Genomic DNA, 24,329 nt, shown 5'->3' on the forward strand with positions numbered 1-24,329 from the left:
GCATTCACCTCTCTCTGAACTGGTTAATCACATCTTTTAAAGCCGGGGCCCGATGAGCCCGGCAGACAGCCTCTGGGGTCCTGCCCACAGCTTGGAGGACACACACGGGGCTTTGTGTTGCATCAGGTTGTGTTAAAGTGTTTTGTACATGTAGGGGGGTGTGGTGAGATGTGTGCGTCAGTGTTTGTGTGTACGTGTTGAGCTGCTGTGGACAGAATCTGGAGCTGGATGTCATATTTGGTTTGCCTTAGCCAATGGGTAACCTTGCACGCTGCCACACACACACATTCACAAGAGCATTTACACACACAGACACATGCACATGAATTCATTGCACCCCCCTTGGCAATGTTTGGTGAATCAAAACCAAGGTCAAACAGAGTTCAGTAAGCACACATGCACCCAAATGTCTCTGAGAGAAGCACACACACACACACACACACACACACACACACACACACACACACACACACACACACACACACACACACACACACACACACACACACACACACACATTTCTTGACTTTAATTTCATTTCTTTTTTAATTTAATTTTATTTGGTTTAAAAATTTGCTGCCCCTGCAGTCAAAATTCTTAGATCCCATTCAGCCGCTGAGATAGAGATTTCACTGCTAACTGTATTTGGTATTCAAAGTAATTCATGGGGTAGAGATGGCTGTTCAACTAATGCTCACAAGCAACATAAACAAAAAGGATATAAAATATTCATGCGGCTGAAACAAGGATGGGAAGTACAGTGTAAGCAAATCAGCTAACTTTATTTGCTCTCGGGCTTGCCTGTGCACGAGTACAGCCTGATTAGTTGTCTCTATATGCTTAATTGTGCGGATTAAGTTGTGCTCAGTTTAAGCAAAGTTTTTCTGGCGTATTGAAAAATGCAGTACAGAGGAAAAGACACAATTTGTAACACAAGCGCAGGAAAATGCAAAGTTGGCAAAGTAGAAACAAAAAGAGGCTTAAAAAGCTTGAAGGAATGCGAGAGCAGAGAAACTTATTTGTAAGAAGAGCTGCAGAGAAAGAGGCTGAGAAAGGAGGGGAGAATGTGAAAGCGCATTGATCAGCGTGGCTTCGAGAACAAGCCCGGCTGGCTGGCTCTGTGTGACGCAGGGCCCGGGCCCAAATCAGTCAGACAACACCTTTGAAATTCTCAATAGCTTCCTTGTGAATCAGCCGTCCCCTTTCACGGCTGCCTGGAGCAGATAACAGGCTCAAGTCTGTTAACAATCTCACCTAATAGACTTCTCCCCTGTCAATCACATCTCAAAATACCAATACAGCCCAGGAGCTCACTCACCCATTCACTCACACAGGCACACAGGCACAAATACTCACACATACACCGAGCAAACGTGCATATGCACTATCACACATTTGTTTCACACTTTCACCATGTTCTTCTGCTTTTATTTTTGGGTCAGTTGTCTTTCAAGCACACTCCACATGGAGTCCTTTTAAGAAACTTTTGGAACATGAATTTTGGTACTTTCTTTGCACCTTGAACACAATCGCAGAGCTGAAAAAAAAATCACACTAATGTATTCTTGCACTTGTGTATCAAACACTGTTAATTACTCTTCCAATGACAACAGTTGTAAATATACAAAACTGTAAAGCATTGTGGTTTGTATACATGAGGTTATTTAATGAAGTTATATTATCTGTCTCCTGTACACTGACTAGATTTGTTAATTAATTAAATGCTAACTTAGGTTAGCTAAAAGGGTGTACACTAGCCCTTTCAAAAAAAAAAAATATATGAAAGATAATGGCAATTGGTTTTTTACGTCATGCAGTATGGAAAGCAGGGAACACGACATCCAACACTCACATGTTGTTGAGACCAGGAGAAGGATTTTTAAGCATGGAGCAGTATCACGAGGTGTCCAGAACTTATCACATTATAGAGTGAAACTTATTTTTGTAAATGATCTGTGGTTGTTGTGTAAACTTGTAAGTTATCTTTTTGTATTTTTGTATTTTTTTTTTCATTATTTTTGGTGAAAAGTTGTTAATGAGGTATTACAATCCCACACAATGTCTCTTCTGTTCTCGTCTGACCAAAATAAGTATCATTAGTATTACATTGTATATACTTACTGTAGCTCATCTTTGAATAAAGGGCTTGCTTGTCTTAATTAGGTCTAAATAGGTAGGGGCATGTCCGGACTTTTTTGAAAGAGCTGGACCACCTGGAGCACCAACTTGTGCAGGGGTAGCATAAATTAAAATTTAAATATGTACTACACACACACACACACACACACACACACACACACACACACACACACATACAGAGATTATAATAATTTATTAACCCCTTTAATCTCCCTCGGTTGCATCTTCTTGAACTGTAAAAAATACCGTACCGGTTGTTTGCGTTCATTTAGCTTATTTATGTGAAGTATTATTTTTACTAACAAAAGTATCCACAATAGAGAATGTGATTCACTCAAGGACAGAGGAATTTTCTTTTTTGTCTGAGTCCTGCCTCTGTCAAGGCAAAGAGCCCTACATGCTGTAGTTCACTGAAACATCCCAAACCGTGGAACTCAAAAACATAGCCTATATATATCATCTGTCTCTAAGTCTGTCTCGAGTTTTTCAGCCTATTAGAAATGCTAAATTCAAGAATCTTATCTTCTAAACTTTAATATAAAAATTCACTTGTCTTACAGTGTATGCCACTTAGAAATAAGCTAATCAGCCTGAAGTAATTTTTTGAACCAGGCTGTAAATGTGTTTTTTCTTGCTGTAAAGATCGTTGTCCTTGAATTGGTGTGTACATGGTTTCTGGTACTTTCAGAGCCAGCCTCAAGCGGACACTCAACTAAGTGCAGCTTTTAGTACTTGGCTTCAGTTCTCAAGATCAGAGGTTATTGCTTGGTCAAGCGCAGCAGGGCATTGTTTGCCACCGAGGCCCTGCCTTCATCACTCCATTCAGGTTTATTTACATGCACCAACATAAGCAGTGACAAGATGATATCTTAAACCTGCAAGTGAAGCCTGGGAAGGTGGTCTGGCTGAAAGTTTAAGCACATAACTAATTCACAGTGATGGTGACGGTGGCAGAGGGAATGGCCAGAAATCTTGCAGCTCTAATGGACTGCCAAATTTGGAAGATTGCTCGTAAAAAATGAAGCATGTGGAATGTGAAGCTTGGGTTGCCTGACTTAATTAGCTTGCAGGCGTTATTCATTTTAGGATTGTGGAGTGGGACCTTGGGTGGAAAAATCAGATGTTAAAGGGGTTCCAAGCCAACCACGTAGATTGATCAGACTCAGACTGATCCAGGCATTCTGCACATGCTCCACAGTTTGTATTCAATGCACTATTTGTTCGACTAGCATAAACAAAAAGAAGGAGAAAAAAAAACAAGTTAATAAATCAAGGCCACAGTGCTAAAGGAAAAGACCTGTAAAGATATCTGCATTTTCACCATTCTGCATCTTATTGGGTAGCCACTTGCTAACTTGCGCATTGGTTGTTTTGGACATGGTTAATTGGAAGATGGTCAAATGTCAACATGCTGTAAGTGAGGATTTGATTTCTTGTGTATCAAACGCTCTGTTAATTACTCTTCCAACAACACACAGTTTTATTTGTGTAAATATATAAAACTTTAGAAGCTAGTTGCTGAGATGGAGATATTTATGTTCATAATTAATTCTGGTTCAGTGCTTGTATGCTAGGATAGTGGCGCAATGAAATCGCTTTAACAAGCTTAAACCTTAGATCAACTCAGGGGTGCATGTAAACATACTGGATGTGTTTTTGATTCCTGCTGATTTCCATAAATGTTTTGTCTGAAAAGGCCCAGACACAATACCAAATGCGAGTGCAAACAAATATTGTCATATGTAACTGGTGTTATCAGCAATAAAAGAAGTGAAATGCTTCTTTGTAAAATATAATGTTAACCTTACAGTATTTACAGGCCCACACTTCTTACACTGAAAGACACAAATGGATGAGATTGCTTTGATGGGCATGTGTATATTCTAAGAATTTCTGTATTTCTACTTTTTGGAGGTTTAGTTTTTGTTCGTAGTGAGTATAGTAATGTCACAATATGTTCTGATCCTTCACAGCATTGGGAGTACTGTAGAGATGAAGTCATAGTTTACAAAACAAAAAATGAAAAAGAAAACAAACATAAGATGACGTTTTTTTTACTAAAATTCTACTAAGTAACATGATAAAACATGATCTGATACAATGTGATCCAACAGAATGCAGTATGATATGGTGCGACGTGATTCAGAGTGATTCAATGTGATTACTGGTCCATAGGACCCGCTTACACAAGCAACGTCTGCAATCTAATTTCCTTTGATTAAATGTATGCCTCCCACAGTGGAAAGCAGAGCATGTGATTGTTTCTGTGTGTCAGTGTGTGTGCGTGTGTGTGTGTGTGTGTGTTAGTTACAGCTCTTAGGGTTTCAAAGGGTGTATAGCCCCCACGGTGACACCCTCCCACTCTCCTCTCTATCAGCTGGCACATTTCTACAGAATCCATACTGCGACGACAGACGGGCTGCTTACCTCAAACTGTGTCAGATCCACACATGCTGAGCCTCCCTCTGCCCTGACTAACTGCGGAGACTTCAGCCTCCCAGGGGTGCTCTGAGTAGAACCTGGATTAGGGGCACCTTTGGGGACACCTCAGTTGCCCCCTTATGACGCAATTTTTGCACTATATTTGCATAATGATAGTGGTTACCCCAAGCTATAGTCCTCCTGCGTGGTGGGTAACAGGGCACAGTGGCTTTTAAAAAGCCTGAGCCTAAAGCCCCGTTTCCACCAAGCGGTTCAGTTCAGCACGCATTTTGTGGCATCTCCACAGACGAATCCCGGGACAGATCCTCAAATAACCGAAACAAGCTGTTCCACTTTTTGGGACCCAACCATTTGAGTGCCTAACTAAACCATTCCAATCCCAGAGGTTGGAGCTACAACACTGCAGTCCATAGATTGGTCGAAAGAATCAGCACTTACCATGCAACAGCGGCTGTATTTCTCCTCGTGCCTCACAGTCTTTCCTGAAACAAGCTTGATTGCGCTTTATAACAAAGAGCTACATGCCAATCAAAAAGAAGGAGAACTGCTGGATGTCTTCCATTGTTACTCTTTGTTTGTTGTGACGTGTTTTTCTTCTTTGTTGGATTTATTAGCGGGGTACATTGTTGCGCTGCTATGGCATCAACTCTACTTTAGAAGTGACGCAGCTATCAGCACCTGGCTTACACACGTTCTACCAAGAGGAGGCACGGTTGGTTGTGGAAACGCAATTTTGATCAGTCTTAACTGAGCCACTCTGTACCAAATCTTACTGATCTAAATCGGACTGCTTGGTGGAAATAGGACTTAAATGTCAACACTGCTGTGGCACTATGTCAGAAAGAACTGTGAGGGACTAAAGGAACTGCAGAATTTCATGTCTGCCCAGAGCTTTTAAAAACATGAAACAAGCACTCACCAGTGGAATATTGCTTGTTAAAATTGCGTGTCTCTGTTCCATGAACATTGCATGAAAAACACCAAAATTGGCCTCCCTCCCTCCCTCACTGCTTGCAAAACACAGGAGGCCGTCCTATTGATTGTGGAGCTGTTTTTTAGTACTCACTGAAGCTTGAATGGAAGGATTTAAAAATGTATCTTTTGGCTTTTGAAAGCATTCTTGTGGGAAAACTCTACCTCGCTTTGATAACTTAAAACAAAACCTGTTTTCCTGTATACAGCAACAAGGTCAGGCATTTTGTGAGACAGAATAAGAAACTATGCTGAATAAACCACGGCCATGAACACGGGATCATTTGACAAGATCATTCAAGCGCAAACAAATCCTGCAAAGTGCTGTCTTCACTGTGTTTGACAAAAAACGAATTAAAAAAAACTCTGTTACTGTCGTTGAGACAGCCTGTAAACTGATGCTTAGATGATAAGCACACAACCTGACTGCAACAGAGGCAGACACTAAAACAGACCTTAATCATTACCCAACCTCAGAATGAAACATATCAAAAGATCAAAAAGAGTAAGCGCTTGAATCTGCCAACATGTAATTAATTTCAAAAGACCTGTATCTATTCAAATTAATACCTCAGAATAAACCAGATTAGAACTATAAAACTAAAGCTGTAGGCAACAGACCCCAAATAATCATTATGCTTTCTTGTGAGGCCCCATGAGACCCATTTTTAGTGGTTCAAACTTACGTTTAAACATCAGACTTGGGCACACTTTATGTACCCACAGCTTAACACAAAAGAAATGCTTATTTTCTGTAAAAATGTTAAATTCTAACTCTGGTGTCCTTTCAACTTAAATAACTATTAGCCTGTTAATTAGTTTACACTAAAGTTAAATAAATGCAGAAGGCGCCCCTTCCTTTCTGGCTGGAACAGAAATGGTTGTCACAATCAAAGAAAAAACTTCTGTTTGGAAAATTTTGTAGCCAAATAATTCTCTAGATATTTATAAACTCAGGGGCTTAACAAGTTTTGTGGAAGTCAAAACAAGGGTGCTGGTCTAGCAAATTGATAAGCCTTTTCAACATTGTCTTGTTTAACGCCCTTAATTAGTAAAGGCAAGATAATTTTTTTTTCTCAAAGATGAATAAAATTGTAAGAGGAGGTATTTTGCTTTTTCAATGTTCACACTGTTCCTCTGGTACAACTGTAGTAGCTTTATATGATTTACAGCTTGAAGGAATCCTTTCTATATTTTCCTCACACTGGTGTTAAAGAAAACTCTTATTTCAGTCTCTGTCTGGAAATCCTTTGTTTTAGCAGCTGTCACTTTTACAGCTGAAATACACCAGATGAGTCTTCAGTCCATCTCTGCTCTGTTGTGGCATCAGATAGGATTCCATTCAAATCAACCTGTCAACTTACACCAGATCTGCTACTGACTGGTCCGGCAGGTTGCAGGTAATGTGCAGCCATTCTATTTTTGCTGGATGTCAAAGCTGTAACTCATAAATTCGATGTAGGGAAGATTGAGCAGGACAGGAAGTTGTGACCAGAAACCATAAATCATCCAGTGTCTTTCAAAATAAAACAAGCTTTGTCAGAACCAGATTGTATTTAGCTTGACTACAACAACAAGCACAACAAGGAGCCAGAGCAGGAGTCAATATGTTTGGGGTTTTACGGTTCAACATGATTAGGGAGAGGCTTTTTAATGGAGTGTGAAGCTCAGGAACTCCTTGGTTTTGGACTCCAGCTGTCTGTCAGTCATGCAGTTTTCTGGACTGAACACGCAGCCAATGCGAGTTGACAAACATCAACGCAGCAGAGCTGGATTATAGACGTATCTGGTAGATTTGAGGCGTGAAGCTCCCCACTGCACAAACCACCATCCCTATGATTGACTGGTCCCCTAAAACCTGCTGGGGGAAGAGCTTTTTTTGTTTGAGACTTACCCATCTGATGTGTTAAACCAGTTAAGAGATCCTGATGTGATGATCCAATCATTTCAGCAGATCTAATGGACCATTTTAAGCATTTTACAGATGGAGTCAAGGATTTCTACAACGTATGACAATGTAGCAGTCGATAATCTGCACCTGTTTGGAATGCACATCAAGCAATGTTACCTCATATCCATGTAATATGGGAAAGTCTGATAACCAGGGGCGAAAATCCTGTTTCATTGTTGGGGGGGGACAATAAACAGTAAAATTTCAGAGACTGATTCCTAGGGGGGGACATGAAAATAAATGCTATAATTTTTGCTGTGTTGTTTTATATTGTGATATTAAACAGTGACTAGTCCCAACTATGGATAATCAGCCTAGATTTAATTTTCCTTTAGTTCATGAAAAAATGTTTTGGCATGAATGTGGAAGCGACACGTCCACAACACTATGAACTCAATAATTATTATTTTATATCCAAATTAATGAAAAAAGTGTTGATTTTGATTGGAGGACAATAAGGGGTGTAAATTAACAGTCAGAATGGAATTAGAAACTGGATCCATTCAAGATCTAAGTCAAAGTCATAACTACTTTATTTTTAAATCAATACATCTAGGATAGAACATAATAAGACTTTAATAAATAATGGCTTCATCTATGAATTCATAAATCTCACTAGAGATGCCTCCATCTCACTAGAGGCATCTTAAATAGTTTTAATATTTGTGTCATAAATGAGAGGACGAGGATGTCAGCATGTCACCTGTCTGTCTTATCTGTCACAGCCTTCTTTGCATCATAAAGGAGAGGCTGTTTGCCAAACGGTGTGATAATTAACTTATAAATTGTTCAGTGTTTTAATGCACTTAATCACGATCCTTGGCGCTCTGTAGTCTGTGTCTGTGTGTGCGCAGAAAGCTTAATCAGCGTCTTTTTTTTTTTTTTTTTTTTTAAAGCATACTGTCAGACTTCAGACAAAGGAGTTGACATTTGCTTTTCATTTTCTCTGTGTGTCTGTTTAACAAGTGAAGTTATGATTGATAAGTCTTTCAGTGAAAGCTACTTACTTGACCGCGACCCTCCACTCTGTCTGTATGCGTTTATTTGTGTGCGTGTGTGTGCGCGGCTGCAGCATCCGTGCCGGGAGAAATAGATTGGATCAAACCACTGCGAGGATTGCGCGGGGAGGGGTGTGTGTGATCTTTCAATAGTTAAACTCGTCAATCTTTGTGTTTTACCAGCATGACTTGTATAACACCATTGAAAAAGAAAACGTTACTATTAGAAAATTAATTACAACTGGATTTTTTAGGGGGGACAACTTTATGGAAGGGGCGGACATGACCCCTGCGTCCCCCCCGGGATTTGCGCCTATGCTGATAACCCCTCTTTAAAGAAAATTAAATATCAAAGTTGTCTCATATGTAATGAAATCACATCTCCAATTTTAACAATGTAGGAAGGAAAGCTCTTAATTTCTGTAACTTCTGCTTGAAAACTTAAGATTTTGTAGTATTTTACATTGTGTATTGATCTGATATACAATTGCTGCCCTTGGAGTTTCAAAACGTATGTATATTCCTGCGTTATAGAAAAAAATAGAATAGAATAGAATAGAATAGAATAGAATAGAATAGAATAAAACTTTATTGTAATTGTAACAAGTACAACAAATGAAGTCACAGCAGCAATCAAGAAAACAAAAGTAAGAAATTGTAGAGAAAGTGCAAAAAAGTCCATAAGAAAATAGATGATGACAGCTTGTCCATCATTCTCCAGTTCAGCCAGCCTCCACCTCCACATGGTCCAGGACTGAGCTTCTTCAGTCATGCTCCATCTCTGTCTCCTAGATCCTGTCTGCTCACAGCAGGTGAAGCTCTTCCAATGTAGCGTACGTGTCTGATGTTAGCTCCGTTAGCCATGTCTGTGAATAGTATGATGCTTCTCTGCCCTCTGGTATTCCTTCTGTTGCTGGGTTAGCACAGCTAGCTTGTCCATCTTACTGGAGATAGATGTTACATTCCTAATAACGACGGATGAAAGGACAGGTCGATGTCGTCACTTCTTAGCTCACACCTGAGAACCAGCACATCATCCTTACCTCCTTCTCTCTCCAAGACACCAGTTAGTATTGACATGCTACAGGTTGCTAACAGCTGAGTTCACATGTAAACAATGTTGTTACATGTAGGAGATCCAGACAAACACAGGAGAAAAAGTAGTAAAAATATCACTGAAGCCGCAAAAAGTTTGGTGTCCATGACCAACAAATGAGCCATACAAAGTAATGAGCCACTCCAAATACAAAGATTACAAAAAAGAGACAAAAAAATTACAAGAAACGGACAAAGAAGATAGAGCTGTTGCAAAAGGGAGCCATGGCCAAAAAAAGCAGCCACAGCCAATAACAAGTTGAAATGAGAGTAAATATATATATATATATATATATATATATATATATATATATATATATTTATATATTTATATATATTTATATGTTATTATACCCACTATTATAAGAGTTGCACATTATGTAGACTTTGGCTCTTTGACTGCTGTAATGCCAAATAGTATTGGTTTATGTCAAAGACTGTACACTGAAGATACATTTAAAGTCTGCATTAATGCTTTAACAGGAAAAAGGTAAAAAGAAGAAAGAAACAATCAAGTTGGAAGTGTTCCCTTTTCATGTAACCATACTGTCAGCATCTTCCATAGTTCCCAGCCTGAATGATAGGTGTCATCACGGGACCATGTTACCTCTAACATATGTATCATTATTCACATCAGCTGTGCTTGACTGTAATGGCTATAGTTTGCCACTTCCATAACTCTCACATGAAAACAGTGCTGTGAATCATGTATGTAGTTGAACTGCCAGGAAACTCCATAATGCTTTGAGCAAGTGATGAAGACTCAACAGTAAGGAAAGGGATTTTTTTCTCAGGTCTTTCCAACAAGTAAACTGATTTGATCCTCAGCAGGCACTGGCTGGGTTTGCCAAATGTTTGGTGCCTTTATGAAAAAACATGGCGTCCTGTGAGGAACATCAGCCACACTAAACTTTACAAAACAATGCGGATAATCACTCAGCTGCCACACACACAGAGACTCACAATAATGCATTTTCACACATTGATAGACACCAATATCCACACATACACAAAACAATGCCCTGAAAAATTACCACACACATCTATGTCTTTCCCTCCCCTCTTCCTCTCTTTTTCTCACACTCCCTTTCTCACACACACAGACATGCACGCACTCACACACATTCTCTTTCTCCCTTTCTGGCAGTTTTGCGTCAGTGCTAAGACCACAGGGACGGTTGACATTTCACTCTGGCTCTGGTTCCATTCCCTGTGATCACAGCCATGCTGCCTCGCCTCCCTTAAAGGTCACCGTTGTTGTTTGTCAAAATCCCAACAAAAACACACCATGCGATGCTCTTTGTGCGTATGCGTGTGTGTAAGTGTGTGAGAAAGACACGCACATGCACACCTCTCTCACACACACACTTCTAAAAAGGGGTAAAGTCTATGTGTTTGACTTATGAGATCTTTGAACAAGAACTGCCACTCTAATTAAATCTATCTCTCTCAGAGTTAATCAGACAGTGCATGTGTGTAATGAGGGTTTGTCATCAGATATTGTGCTAAAAGTCAGTTAAATACTAAAATAGAATCTGACACACATCTTATACAGCATCGTCAGGTTGGAGAAACACCAGTTTTGATGTGCTCTTGATTATGTGTAATCCAAAGCATCAGCCTCATCGGCTAAGTCACTGCAGCTTGGGGGAAGACAATGAATCTAGAGACATCCAAGTTTAAAAAGTGCAGCACAGACTGAAAGCACAACGATCATGTTGGCAGCAAGTTGTTTTGCCCCAAAGAGATATCTGGGCTATTTATTTCCTCACTGGACTTATTCTTCATACAAAGCTAGGCTAAATGCTTCCTGACTAGCATTTCTCAGCTAAGGGTACATCCTTATCACTATGCTTTGTATAAAAAGTGAACACTCATACATTATTAAAAAAAATCAAAATCTGCCCTATATTAAGTTGATTTTTTAAAATCTGGTAAATGCAAATTTAGCCCCTCATATTTAATATTGAGAACAACCCAATTTATAATGTAATGAATTTGTCCCATTTTGGAATAAAAATAAATAAATAACTGTTCATTATCCATATTTTAAAGTGAGAGTAAGTTTGATTTTAGTCAGAGTTTCGGGTTTTGGGGATTTTTTTCTTTATATGTTATTTGCCGATTTTTTAATTTACAAAATAAACAGCTGGCAATGGAATACACAAGAACACATTTTGCTCAAATACACAAATAAACACAAGTACAAAGGTACGGGACACATACACATAAAGGAAAGAAAGAAAGAAAAAAACATAAAGTGGCTGCAAGTTCATGGTACGTAGTAGCAGTAGTACAAAAAAGTTTCAGAGTTGTTAACACAAGAGCAACAGTTCAGTAATGGAGTAAGCGACATGAGGATATGGTAGAAGCGATACAACCTTGATTAAACCAAAACCATATCTCATGAAAGCAAGCTGGTGTCACAATTTGCCAAGAAAGGTCTCCAAACTCTCTCAAATTTAATTTCTGTGTTATGTTCGTGCAGACGCAATTATTCCGATTGAATAACGTAAAGCATGTCTTTAAGCCAGTGCAAGTAAGATGAATAGGATCTTTAGCAACCACCATTCCTAAAAGCAATTTCAATCTGTAAATCATGTGACAGTTCGAAAGAAGAGTTTTTGAGTGCGTCATTATGTTATGATCCCAAAGAAGGCAAAAGAGCCTAAATTTCATCTATTCAAGAAGAAAGTCTACAAAGTACACAACACTTTCTAGACTATCAAATGTCTCTGTTTGCTCATCCACCTCCTTGATCATCATTTCCTTGAGTGTGTTTGAATAAAACATTTTACAGCAAAAAATGTCAAAAGATAAACCATAATCCTTTTGGCATTAGTAATGACAAGCAGGTTATTATTGATGACCAGTCATCCATTATTTGCATCGTGTTACATAAATCCATATCCTTTTAATGAAAAATATTGCATTTTGGTTGCAAAAAGCAGCCCAAAACCCAAAACTGTACTACCACTGACCAAAGACCTTCCATATCTGATTAAAAACATTTTTAAATGACAAAAGAAAAATAGTTTGAGTTTTGTTTTGCATTGGATGTGATGAAAGCTAAAATATATCTTTCTTTTTGCAGAAACCTGTGTGTGCCTCTGCTCAGTTGAAGTTTAAGGAGCACTTTTTCATCTTCCTCTGCATTGCTGTTTGCAGGTAAGATTCCCATCATTTATATCAAAGAGCATTACATAGATTTCTTCACAGCGATTTTGTGATACAAAAAGCTTTTATTTCCATGGTTGTTTCAAGGATTCCTTTGTAGTTTTGGCCCCTTTTGAATAGATTCTGAATTTCTTAAGGAATCAAATATTTACTCAGAAGAGAAAAGAAAAGCACTTTTTATCGATTTGGCCGGGAAAAGTGCTCAGAAACAGAAGCCGTTTTTGGCAGATAAACAGTAAGGTTACAAGATTTAATTAATATTTTCAGTGTTGGGGTGATTTAGTTTGCATTTCTAATGGCACTCTGTCTTTTTGCGTTGGCCCTGCTGTGTGCACAGTTGTAGTAGCCTGAGGTTACAATCTGGGTAACATTGTAGGGTTTTTTTGTACAGATTTTCTCTGCAAACCTTGGGGTAATTCGGAAGTTCTAGTTTAATAGTGTCTTGTATTACCTTATTTAATTTTACACATTGCTCATCTCACAGGGCAATGTCAATTGTACAAGAGCAAGTCTCTTTGATTTAAGGTAATTTGGGATGTTGTTAAAATTAGGATACCGTTTGTGCGGGCAATGGGATTGTTATAACTGCCAGGAAGAGTCACATTTCCTGCCAACACCGTGATTTAAGCCCAAAGATGATTGCTCATGGTTGTTTTTTACAGAGAGAGAAAGAGCAGAGAGATAGAGAGAAGGAGAGAGGGAGAGAAAAGACAACTCGGCCCAAATTGCCTTGAAAAAACAATGATGTAGGAAAAAAAAAACAATTCAGATGAGTGATTGACACAGCGCCCAATTCATCACAATGAGAGATGGTGGAGGGTATCTGACAACCGAAAAACACTGTTGGAAGGTAAACACACGCACACAGCTTTTGCACACAGACACTGAATTGCTAGAGTGCATAAATACACATTCTCACGCACACACCCTAACATGAAAGTAGTTCAATAGCTATTACAGTGTAGCTTTGCAGAAATTTGGTATCAAATGATTGGTGAGATTTGCTGCAAGCAAGAAAAGGAGTTGCAGCTGTTGTGTGGATGTGCGTGTGATTCGCGTGCGTGCAGCAACAATCTTGTGTGTCTCTATGAATGTGCGAGTGCCACCCCCCGGTCCCTCCTCCCCCTCTGTCGCTCACGTCCATAGCCATTAGTGAGGCGGCCGTTGAGGCTGCCTTGTTTTGACAGATGCTCACTCTGTCCAAATGCATCTCAGAGGACGTTATGGCGCTTGTCACACTCCCCCTCCTTCTCACTCTCTTTCCATTTCTTCTCCTCTCTTCTTTACTCTCACTCCTCCTAGTCTCTCTTGGACCATACATGGCTTCAAATGTAGTGTAGTTGGTACAGTTATTGTGCTGTTTTGGATAAAATCATTCTAGATCTTCTGCTTTCGGACACACACACACACACACACACACACACACACACACACACACACACACACACACACACACACACACACACACACACACACACACACACACACACACACACACACACACACACTCCAACTCTTTTTTTGTCCTGTTCCAAAGTGTCATAATGCAATATCACAGCTACAAGCCAGAGTTACCAATTAAGCTGGATTGTGCCACTCTGAAGGCTTTAAGGCCTCAGTACATTTGAACTAGAGTAAACCTTGCTGCTGGTCAGCCTTTCTATGTTTTTTTTTCCCGATGTTTGCCTTCAGGCAGGGTTTTGAAGTCAAACATGGGAGGGGAAGTGGGCTTAGATGCCAGCTAGTGAGTCTCAAAAGCCTACCCCTCTAATGTTACTGCAACGCTAACCTACCTGGACACAATGAGGCCACTGATGCTAATGTGGACACCCTAGTGGCGTACAGAACATAACAGCACACGTGACAACTCTGTTGAATACAGGTCTGTATACTCCACCTTGCCAGATGAAATTCTTTAATTGATTCAGTGGGGTGATGGGGACACCAGATGAAAAGATTGCCTCTTGAACCGGTTGTAACACGGGGCGGTCAATTGCTGTCTCCTGCCAATCAAACTGTTCACAGCAATTCCAGCTAATGTGATTGATAAGCGTGAGGTGCTCAATTCTAATTTGGATTTTCCTTTTTAGAAAAATGCTATCAAAATTGGTTTTACTGCCTAGAGGTTCTTCCAGAAGCTGAAAATAACCTCTGAACAGAAAACAACATCCTTTCTCACTCCATAAAGGATCATTTCTAAATGAGATTTCCAGTCACACTGAGAATTTCTTACAACATCCTTGGAATAGTATCAGCTTTATGGGTCATGCAATTATCCAAATGCACAAATTTCCAAGTCAAACTTTCTACTGATAATACATTCATGTGTATGACCCTCTCCATCATTCAGCACTCTGTGCACTAAATCATGCATGCAAGTGTAAAAACATGCCAGTTTCCCTGCTCACATGCAACAATTTATGTGTTTGCCCTGGAGGCAGTTGAATATGTTTTGAGGGAACTTTTAGAAGCCAGGTTTAACCTGCACCCTCTCGAGTGCTTGTATCTCTTCTGTATGCTCCCAGCCAGGTAAAGGTGACCTTGCCCTGAGGATTTAGAACCACAGAGATGCCCCTCCGCTCCTCTTCTTCGTCTCACTGTGGTGACTTAAGAGAGGGGGAGTAGATGTGTGCGACTTTCTATTTGAGTGCCTCTCTGAGAGTGTGTATCTGTCTGCAAGTGTGAGTAAGAGTTGGCCAGGCTTCAGGAGGGCTGAATCACACCGTCTGGGCTCTCCGTAGGATGGACAGGGCTTGGCTTAGGGCTGAGAGGGTCCTTTACGCTTCAACACACACTCTCTCAGGTCTGCACACTCTCCTCGATCCTCCTCACAAATGCTGGGGTGATGAAAGGAGACATGCCAATACATCCAAGAATCCAACCACGGCTGGAGAGAAGACGAGGTTGTGATGGGGAAGAAGTAGAAAAAGAGACAAAGTAGATGAAATATGTCTAAAAATGCGTGACTGTGGGTGCGTGAGCATGCCTGTGTGTGTGCAGAGACAGGAAGTACAAACACTGTACTCTAGACAGTGTGTGCAAGGGAACAATGAATCACAGGGAAGACAAGTGGGTGAAAACAAAGAGAGACAGAAGCTGGAGTGACTCTATGCCCACAGTTAACGGTATATTTTCATCTAGCTTGCCAAGGAAGTGCGTGCTAGGCTGAGCACTGAGCTAAAAGGGTTGGAGGGGGAGTGAGGGGGGAGACGGGGGGCAGGAATGAAAAGGTACAGGTCAACTTCATCTCTGTGCTCATATTCTCCACTCTATCTCACCTCAATCTGGCCAATACAGACTCGGCGCTGGCCTGGAAAGTTTTCCCATTGAGATTCCAAAAAAGCAATCTGGTGAACTTCATTTCCGTTCCCCACAGCTGACCACGAATAGCGCTTGCGGGCAGTTGGGTTCAGTGTGTCACATCAATACAGTGTTTAAAGGAGCCCTCTGAAAGGCTTTTTGACGAGCGGGGGCTGGCTTTCAAAGCAGCCTATTCCCTGTTCGAAGCATCTGCTTTCAATAGGGAAATATGGTAATATCTGCATTGTTTTGGTGATTCACAGCTGTTCAATCATATCCTTCGAGAGAAAAGATAATCATTGCTGCTGTACATTTTAAACTGAAAATTATGGGAAGAAATGGTCCATCCAAAGTTAACAAAAGCAGTCCTTCATCTTTAACAGGGGTAAATCCAGCTCTGTTCACCAACAGCTTTTAACATGATTCATTAATTTGTTTATGAGGCAAGTCCTTAGAGAAGTCTATGTTAAATACATGAAAGGTTCTCAAACAGGTTCTGTGTCTTTTGATTCTTTTTCTTTTCTTTTCTGAAATGATTTCTAACAAGAAACAATACGAGGGAGCCTGCAAGCTTAAATTACTTTCTTTCTTTCTTAAAGAAATCTTGACCTACTTTTACTGTCATTGTATGGACTGACTGGCATTTGGAAAAAGTCATCGGTTTACCTGTTACGGGAAAAATATGCCAGGATAGATGTTAGCTTTGCTAAGCTAAGCTTAACAGGTATTTCAGAAACTTTTATTGATAGCAAAAACACAAGTTTAGTTTCAGTTTTTGAACTTTAGTTTGGTAAGAACTGTTGAGAATAAGCATACTGCTACAACTTTTATTTTCAAGCAACAAAAGGTGCAGACTTAACCACACTAAAAACATAAGAGCATGAAAATAGAAAGCCCTGTACAGACAAAATAAACACAAACAGAACAGTAACACACACACAAGAAAGCAAAAAATAAAAGCTACGCCAAAGCATGCAGGCCCCCTCACAGCCTTATACTTTTGTCTCTCTCTACCTCTTGGCCTTTCCCAGCATGCTTTGCTGTGATGGGTGACTTGATCTTCGTTCCAATCCCAGCACATGCCTCTCTGAGGAGCGGCGATGTCACTGGAACATAGAGGAATAGAAATCAAATCTGTTTGAACTGAGAGCGAGCGAGGGAGTGTGCGCCAGAGGACAAGGCAGCGATAACGGATAAAAGAGGAGGGGGAGTAAAAGAATGATATTTGAATTATGTAACTCAGCTCAGGGATGATTTGGACGATTCCACCGTTGACACCAACATCATTTCTCATTACCTGAGAGCTGTGTGTGCCCGGCGCTTTGCCTTGTCCCGCGAGTCATCTCGCACTCAGCTATCACAGAGAGGGAGGGAGAGAAATGGAAAGAGGTTGTGGAATGAGGTGAGATGTTTGGGAGATGAGGGACAAAAAAAGCTGAAAGCACACATTTATACAAACTGGGAATATATGAAGCGAGATGTTCGCACATTTAAATTACTGTGAAAGATAGACTCTGTTCACAGGTATTTTACATACTGCAGCCTGCCTCATATACACATCAACCAGCTGTAGATAAAAGACGGAGTCGTCTGCATACATGTGTACTCTGTCAAGTCGTCTGCTGCAGAATCCCCAGCTTGTTTTAAAGGCACCATGGTCTTATCTGCTATGTGTTAGCAGCAGGCATCACAAAAGCAAAAATACCTTTTTGATTGACTTACAAATTATTGACAAGATTATGTTAATAGCTTGAGATCAGTAACTCCTGCACATACAGAAAACATCCAGAAACTTGATCACTGAGGAATATTTTGTGTAGTTGGAGGAGCATTTAGAAAAAAACAGTGTATGAAACACTGCACAGCACAATGGACTGGATAAAAGAAGGAGCTGTCTTTCTTCTAGCAATAACAACTATTTGTGTGTTGTCTGAGTGATTCTTTACCTGTTTATAATCCTTACGCCTTCAAGCATCTAAAAGGGATAGCTCATATGCACCTTTAATACGGAACTGGGCGAGGAACCAAGGTGGAAGGCAGGCCACTAGAAGCAGACAGGGTGAACTCTATCACTGAGTTTGCTCGTTTTAGAAAGCCAAGAAACTCAAATAAAAATCTCAGTGTACATTTTTTGCTGACTGGGATTTTCTCAGTGCTTTACTTTGTTGTCAGAAAGCCCATTTGCAAATTTCTGGCTCTGACACCACCTAAGCTGACACAGTGACCATTGTAAGAACAGAAATAGTGTGAAGCCTGACTGTGGCGTTATCACTTCTCTCCTACAGGCTTTAACTTAAACTTTCAAAATAAAAGCATTACCCTTCAATATGTTACTCATGGTACCGCTTTCTTGGTTATGTCATAACCTTTTTCATGTTACTTTTACCTCCACCAAGGAGGTTATGTTTTTGGGAGAGTTTGTCTCTTTGTCTGTGAACAACATAACTCAAAAAGTAACAAATGGATCTTAATGAAATTTTCAGGAAATGTTCAAAATGGGATAAGGAAAAAGTGTCTGAAATTCGGTGGCGATCCGAATCACTGTCTGGACCTAGGACTTTTTTTTAAGGATTTGTTATCAGCATGAGATAGAGCCGTTTTCACCATATGTGTATATAACACTACAATAAATTGTTGGATTGCTTTGAAAAAGAATACAAGACAAGGTCATGATAATTTATGACAGATGTAAAGGTATGATCCAGATCCTGGCAATATTCTAGATACTAAGATCCGGAATATGAAATATTTACTGAGTCATTGTAATTTTCAACACAGTCAGGTAACAAATTATCATACAAACCTGCAACTAACTCCAAATTGTAGCAAACAGTCTGCTGCAAGGGAGTATAACATCAAAGTAGGACTAAAGTCACAATATGCTTGGTGGAGGTCTGCACTCTGAGTGCTTTTCTAGTCAATTATAGTTTATTATTCCTTGTGTCTTATGTTAAAGTAATCATCATGAAAAAGTAAGATTTGTTGAGTAAGCATAGATTTACTCTTTGATATTTGAAGGGTACTATTGCTATTTCACAACCTTATTGTTCTGCTTTTTAACTGGCTCTGTAAATAGTCTGCAAACTGTGGCTACATTATTCATGTTTTTGATACGCTGCTGATGGCTTTGTGTCAGGTTGTGTATTGTTAGTTATAGAAGAAGGAGTATGCTCTCTGTAGCACACTTAACACACATGGATAGTTACACTCTACATGCATGAGTTGTGCCAGTCTTCTCCTCCACGCTGTGTCTGCGTGGGGGTGGTTGCTGCATGGCACATTGCTTAAAATAGACATTCACTCTCTTGCAAGAGGAGGTTGACAAAGGAGTGAAAGGGAATGAATGCACATAAGGGAGCGAGAGAGTGTGACATAGACAGAGAAAGACAAAGAGTGGGAAAGAAAGAAAGAAAGAAAAGCAGAGAGGAAGACACAAATCCTCTGCACCAAACTAGTTCTCAAAGGAAACAAACACACGCATCTGGAGTTTGAAATGGAGACGATGAGGGAAAATGAATATTTCAGGTGATGGGATCAGGCATGTTTCCAGGAAAGTGAACGGGGACAGGTGCAGAGAGGAGAGATGAAATGCGGATGTCAGGCACAAACTTGCAAAAACAGACACTGTACTTGATAATTTGGTAACAAATGCAGACAAAAATCAGCACTGGCAGGCTGTTTGACCGACATTGCCTACCTAACATTATGGCATTTTTCTCAAATTTACAAGTCATCTACCAAATACCCCCTTTTTTGTGATAGACTGGAATTCTCTTCACATAGTAATCACACCAGGCACCTCCCAGAGAGACACAGTCTGCCTGTAAAAGATAACACATGTATGAGGTAAAGACTGTGCAAAACTGTGATTAATCACACATATTCACATCAAAGGCCTGATGGCTCTTTGTCACATGAGACTTATTTTAGGATGACTTTGAATAAGAACACTGAAAAAAAAAGTGAATCCCGCTTTTCTCTGGATGGATGTTAGTACATTCCGTCATTGTTAATCTCTACTCGCCAACGCCTAAAGTTGAGCAGTCAGCAGAATGGAGCTGGCTTGTGTGTCTTCTCTCCCTCTCTCCACCCTCCCCCAGCTGCACACATCTTCCCAGTGCTTAAGATAAGTGACAAGACATCAGAGCCAAAGATGCGTCTTAATGCCAAGAGAAAACTCAGTGCTTGTACGTGGGTGGATGTGTCCTTCTGTGCAAGTGTGTGCGTGTGTACCCATGCACCTGTGTTTTAAATGAATGTGAATGAGTGCATATTAAAGTTACAGTAGGAGTTTAATATTCATGTTTTTGCAACACTTTTATTTTTTTGTGAGCGTATACATAATTCCCTCATCTGTAAATGTTACTGTGTGACTGTAATGTGTGTGTGCAAGTGCCCCTTCCTTGGTAAGGTTATCCATCACTCCAAGCATCAGATGACATCACCACTGACCCCCATCCTGCAACTCTTACCCTTCCACCCATCCTACGTTCTCCTCTCTGATGGGTTGGCCCGGTGCCACCAACCACCTTCCTCCGCCTCCGCCTCCTCCTCCTCCTGTCCTGCATTTAACTCAACTGTGCTGTAAAAGTGCTGAATCGTCAGTGCTGGCCACGGTACATACACGGCTGACGTGGGTCAGGTGCAGGTTGTGTTGTTGTGTACATATGTGTATGGTTGTGTATTAGGTTGTGGATTTCTAATCAATACAGTGCCACCTCACAGCCTCTGCACTCTTGTAAGGCCGCAGCTGCGTTAATGAACTGCGATCCACAGGGGGTACATTATGACAGCCGCTAACTTTATTATTAAGCCCCGGCAGCAGCCCTGGGAGAGAATTGTGGCTTAAAGTGAACCCTTAATGGACATGCAGTTTTTTCCACTCTCCCAGTAATGTGGACTTATGTTCTGGACAGTGGGTCTTAATTGCCAATCAATGTAAGGGGAGGTGTTGTGAACACTGGGAAGTTTTTTTTTTTTCCTTTTTTTTTTTTTTTTCCTCCTAGACTGAGTTCAGCAAGCGATCACTGGACCTTAATGGAAGGATCCACTAAACCTCTAAGACTAAAAACGTTATTGCCTTTTTCTCCTATTTGAGCCATAAAACACTCTCTGGTAGAATGTGAGCTGAGGGCAGTGATATGTCACTACATAAAGGCTTTAAAGCATCCCTGAAGCCTGAAATCAGGTCCACTGTGTCACAATTACTCTGACGTGATAGGAAACATATTTCAGAGACAATCTTGCTTTAAATCTTAACATGAGCTGACATTGCCAAGTGATGTTTTGTTGAAGCAGTGTAGCAGAATGATTAAAACCTATGGCATGCTTTTGTACTCACGTGTCGTTTATTAGTCAGTCCTGTGCATCTGGAAAGTGCTGAGCAAGTCTTTTTGTTTCCTGTCCCCAATTTCTCTGACAAATATTACCAAAAACAAAACACTTTAATTTGAATTTTATAATCTGTGACTAATGCCTCCTTCTCTCATGGAATATTAACAGTGCATTTGCATTTCCCCCTTCACGAACGTGTTTGGGATTTTGTGAATTCTAATAGCTGCTGATGTTTTTGGCTTTTGCAGAGACCATTTCATTAAAGAGCGGATGCAATCACTCTCATTTCTATACTTATTATTTGCACATGTGATACCGAAGGTATTTTGCTTTCTCTTGAACCCAGAATGACTGAATGGTTTGCACTGCTTAAAGAAGAAGAAAGATTTTTTTTTAAAATCCCACTTAATGAATAACAAGTTTTATCTTACATGTATTTCAACACATTTGTTCCACTTAAAGCCAAGTGGCCCTGATACAGTTGAAGCTACAATGCTTCAGCATTCTTTAACCAATCGACATACCAGGAAAAACTAGCCCTGCCAAGTTTAATTTAAGTTGGCTCATAACATCAGCTGTATTGGTTTTGCTTTGGTGTTGTAGAAGCCAGACAAGCTAACTGCTTTGATTTTGGTTGCAAATACCAACACAGATGTCTCTATGCTGTCCCAGCACTAGAGGACCAAATAAAACATTGGTTGCTTTGTATTTGTGGCTACAGTTGGTTTTGTGACAACCAAATCGAAATACAAGGCTTTTGCAGTTTCATTAAAAAAAAAAACCACTTATTTAAAAAGACATTAAGGTTGTAGGAAGCTAAAACTACCATTATATTGAACCTTTAACATCTGTGAATGATCTAAAAATCATTCTGTGCAGATAAAAACTTTATTACTTTATTCATTGCAAGCTTATCAATGTTTCTCAGACCCAGTACATGTTATGGTACCATTGTCCACACACAGTTTCCATCCTTCTCATTTGGTATTCAGGGCCATTGTTCATGTTGTTCAGGTTCAAAATTTTAATTTGATGAGTGGCGACAAGGTGCTAACACCTCTCTGGAATGGTCCGTCAAAACAAGGTTTAAAATATCAAGCTGCATACATGATTGCTTACTCATTCCCATGTGTCCCCAATCATAATAGGGTGGTTGCATTCCATATTATGTTTATAATTACAACCGTCACGGCACATTAACTTAGTCAATGTTGATGAAATTAATATCAGAAAATGAGTACGGCTGCTTTTAATATGTAATGTGGAGTTTGCATGTGGTTGTATGTACAGTCTATTTCTGACTTCATGGTTGTTTGTGGGTGAGCAGGTTTAGTGAAGGCCAAATCTGTCATCAATACTGGTCAGTGGAATCTAAAATTATGGGTTAATGAAATCAGAATGTGCCTCACACAGTATATGATTATAGATCATGGTAGGCTTGACCTGCGTGAAAGATTGATCTCTTGCTCACTTACTGGCCAGATTCATCATGTATAAAGAAGAGTGCAGAGAGCAGCACTGAGCCTGAAGTGGACTTGCTGCTGATAGAGGTGTTTATCTTTCTAGCCCATTACAGAAGAACCTGTTTGGAGAAATCTACTAGAAGCAAAACAATTTGTGAAGAACCTCATTTCATAACTTAATGGGCCATATTATTACATTGATTCTTGATTTGCTCACACACTGAACTGTTCCCTCATGGTTCAGTTGACATGATTGCACACAACAAAGAGAAAAATGTGGAATGTGTAAATGGTTTGTACTTGTCTTGTCTATCAAAATGCGTTGCTCTCTATTTTTCGCACAATTTGTATTTCCAAATGTTTGGACATCATGTTTCATTCAGCACAGTGAATGAAAAAGGGCATTTGTAATGTTCTTGTGTGCAGTCATCCAATGCTATGCCCTGACTCTGTGCATTAACTATAGGGAGGAATACATATGTGCACGCATGTGCAGTTTGACCTCACTCAGTGTTGTCCAGCTGCCCCTGCAGCATGTTGCATGATGGGTGTGTAGAGCAAGTCTGGTCAGGAGAGCAGCAGCTGTTTGGCGGTCTGGTCTGCTTCTTCAAAGGAAGACATATGTGGGTCTGACTGGCCAAGCTGTTCAGGGGTCACATCAGAACGAACTCTTCATGAGGTCACATGCAAACAGAAATTGCAGTCACTTGGGCGCAGCATTTATAGCATTGTCCAAGAGTCCAGTACTAATGATTTTTTTTTGTGTTGCTTTAGTCATGCTGCTCTTTGGCGCAAAATGAAAAAATGGACTCTAGTTCCACACCACACATTACTACTACTTAATCTAAAAATGACTATGCATAAAATGATAAATATAAAAGTTCAACTTTTTTTTATTAACAGTGCATTTCTTGATAATTCTCTCTAAATATTACAAGAGCATTCAATAAGGATGTTGAAAGCAAAAATAATCAAGGTCATCTGTAGTTGTAAGTGTGGCTATATGGCCATAAAGGAGAAATTGAACATGAAGTCTCGTCATTAAAAATGTATCATCATTGTTTTTTGGTTTGGAAAATGCCCAAATGTAGCAGTAAGCAAAGTCTACTGATCAGTGAGCCTGTCAGTCTCAGAATGACCCCATTATCCAAGTTAAAACAAAGAAAAAACAAATCACTGAGCACAGCTTAGTCATGGAAGTGTCATTGTTATGTCCTGTCTGGCTTTTCTATAGAAAAGAAACTTCAAAAAGCCCAGTGAATGATTTATTAGCTGAATAGTATGTGTCAGCCTTGCTTATCCTAAAAAGTCAGAGCCTCTTTTGTGGCGCAGTATTAAAATGCACTTCATAAAAGCAGTGGCGTTAAAGGACTCTGAGAAAGAGGCAGGAAGCTCAGGACTCTCCACATTCCAGCAATAAAATCATCTCCTGCCTCAAGTCATTTCATAAAATGGCAG

At 40.0% G+C, this 24,329-nt stretch overlaps 1 long non-coding RNA gene across 1 annotated transcript in view; it reads left to right on the top strand.

The window, feature by feature from the left end:
* LOC141796948 (uncharacterized) overlaps positions 1-24,329 on the top strand; it is a 187,776-nt gene that overhangs the window by 73,350 nt on the left and 90,097 nt on the right. The window contains exon 3 of the long non-coding RNA XR_012598911.1: positions 12,692-12,765. This is a non-coding gene — a long non-coding RNA (uncharacterized LOC141796948). The remainder of the gene's footprint in view (positions 1-12,691; positions 12,766-24,329) is intronic.

Source organism: Halichoeres trimaculatus, unplaced genomic scaffold, assembly GCF_033239565.1.
Source record: "Halichoeres trimaculatus isolate MK-OKI-2021-1 unplaced genomic scaffold, fHalTri1.1 fHalTri1_scaffold_1, whole genome shotgun sequence".
NCBI classification, from domain to species: Eukaryota; Metazoa; Chordata; class Actinopteri; order Labriformes; family Labridae; genus Halichoeres; species Halichoeres trimaculatus.